The sequence below is a fragment of the Pogona vitticeps genome, chromosome 3, assembly GCF_051106095.1.
Source record: "Pogona vitticeps strain Pit_001003342236 chromosome 3, PviZW2.1, whole genome shotgun sequence".
Taxonomy (NCBI): Eukaryota; Metazoa; Chordata; class Lepidosauria; order Squamata; family Agamidae; genus Pogona; species Pogona vitticeps.
In genome coordinates, this window is record NC_135785.1 from 76582626 (window position 1) to 76584889 (window position 2264).

A 2264-nucleotide genomic window follows, 5' to 3' on the forward strand; every position below is an offset into this window, starting at 1 on the left:
CCTTCTCATTGGGGCTGGGTTGCAACTCCTATCAGCCTTGGCCAGAATAGCCACCAGTGAGGGATGACAGGAGTCACAGTCCAAACAGAACTGGCTAGCCACATCAATGCCCGCCTGGATCTAACAGGAGGTAACTGCCTTCGGACTACTGGAACCAGTCGCTTAGTTCACTTGCTGAAATGTGATTGCTTCCCAATGGAATTATTTCCCTACAACAATTCTGCATGAATTGGCTTTGTGGGCTTCAGCAATAGGTAAGCATCATATCTGTGTCAATCACTGCATGCAGAGATGTTACAACGGCAAACTTCAGAAGGATGCACATTTACCTGTTGTCTGTCAATATCTTACAGGCTGGAAACGTATCAAAGCACAGTTATCCTATCCAGACCAAAAAGGGAGAGAGGAGAAGCCCCTAACAGGGGCTCAGAAAAGCACAAATAGTACTGTTCTTGGGAGAGGGCTGGTTCATCTCTTCCTCACCCCAGGGAAGGACGTTGTAATCTGAGTATCTATGTGGCTGACTACACAGGCATTTGGTCCATTGCAGGGGTTGGCTGGTTTGCTCCAAAAGATGGTGATCAGACAACGGCTCTGGGGGGGGAAGAGGTGTAATCAACTGGCCCTCACATTCTCTTCTCCCTTTTACTGGTTTAAAAATATTGTATTACTTATTTACTTTTACCGGGGGGGGGGGGGAAGAGACCAAACTGGTGCTCTTCAAGACCTAAATTGTTTTTCTTTTCTAGACGCAATAAACTTTCAGTCATGCGATGTTTAGTGTTATGCAAAATTTATTTCACCCATGGCAAACACACACCTCAGTCTCCACTGAAATACCCTTACAGTTGAGGATCTATTCTAGTTCCTTCCTTGCTGCCTTTCCAATTTGGCTGCAGTTTCCCTTTGGACTGGCTGAACTAAGGTATAGAAAATCTTTAACTACAGTATTTTGTTTCTTAGTGGCTACATTCTAGATCTTTTGGGTGCTATTATTATGAAAAACTCTCCTTCTAGAAATTTGTCCAGAACTCTGTATTTTCAGAAATAATGTATGACTTTGCTAGAGTATTTTGGGTAGAGTGAAGTTGACAAGGCTAAGTTGAAAGATTGTTGTCTATATAGCATACATTTAATCTGTTGAGCAGGCTTTAAAAACTAATTTTAACATATATTTAGTACAGTAGTTTTATTTTTTTCCGTTATGCATCCGTTCTTAAGTCAAAGTAGACTGTGATGGCAGACTAGGGAGTTCTGTAGTTGTGTTGCAGTGAGAAGATCAGTCTTAGGTGAAGAACATCTTTCAAGTAAAAAAAAATAGAAAAAAAAGCAACATTTTTATGGGTCAAAGCAGAGGTTTTGAGAAATGTGTTTTTTCTCCTTTTATAATATTTTCCCGCTAGTAATGCGATCCACTTTCTTTTGATACAGTACAGTATTTCAATCTGGAATTAAAAGAGACTGTTGTTTAATATGGATGTCACATGTGATTCACCTTTTAACATGCTTTCACAGTTCTACCTTTTTCACCACTTGAGGGAGCACTCTTTCTAGAAGGCTGTTTCTGTGAACATGTAATTGCTTACCATAGTAAGCCAGGCTGCCAGGTGTTGAGTGAGCTTCTGGACAGGAGTCACTGGCATCTCAGGGGATTGGCAAGGAGAGATTCCTGTAAATGGGTGATGACAGAAGCACATCCCCACGGGAGTCTTCTCCCTCCTCTTTCAAAATCTTTGTAACAGATGGTTCCCTAGTGGTTTCTTCCTGAGGAGGTTCAGCCTGAAGGCGTCCACCAGTCGCTGGCTCTTTTTGCTGCCAAACAGCATGTTCTGTACTAAAGTTCTAGGGCATGAAAACATTCTCAAGTTTAATGATAGAAGAAATTCAGGCTGATTATCTATTCCAAAAATGCTTTCCCATACCCAGATATTTTCTTGTCTTCTCTAAGTACTGCTAACATAATAAATCTGGAGTTTCCTCTTGACTTAATGACAGGTATAATCCAGCCAAAATTGAATTGCTTTCTGTAGTGCTCCAGTAATGCAATCATATACAATGACAGCATGATTCAACAAGACAAAGACCAGAAAGAATTAGGAAAAGGTTGTGTGGGTCTTAGGATTACACAAATGCAAGAGTAGGATGATACCTTTATTAAATCACTAAAAAAAAAATCAAACAAAACTTCTGAGCTATCCATGAAGGGGTGTGTGTGACCAGCCTAAATAAGTGGGATTTTCTTCACGAATGTTTGCAATTTGTTT

The 2264-nt window shown here is 40.6% G+C and overlaps 1 long non-coding RNA gene across 1 annotated transcript; it reads right to left on the bottom strand.

The window, feature by feature from the left end:
- Positions 1–1305: 1305 nt before the first annotated feature.
- Positions 1306–1720, bottom strand: LOC144588396 (uncharacterized). Its single transcript, XR_013543940.1, has 2 exons — positions 1587–1720; positions 1306–1445 (listed from the first exon to the last, which is right to left on the bottom strand). It is a non-coding gene; the product is annotated as an uncharacterized LOC144588396 (long non-coding RNA).
- Between the last annotated feature and the right edge of the window lie 544 nt (positions 1721–2264).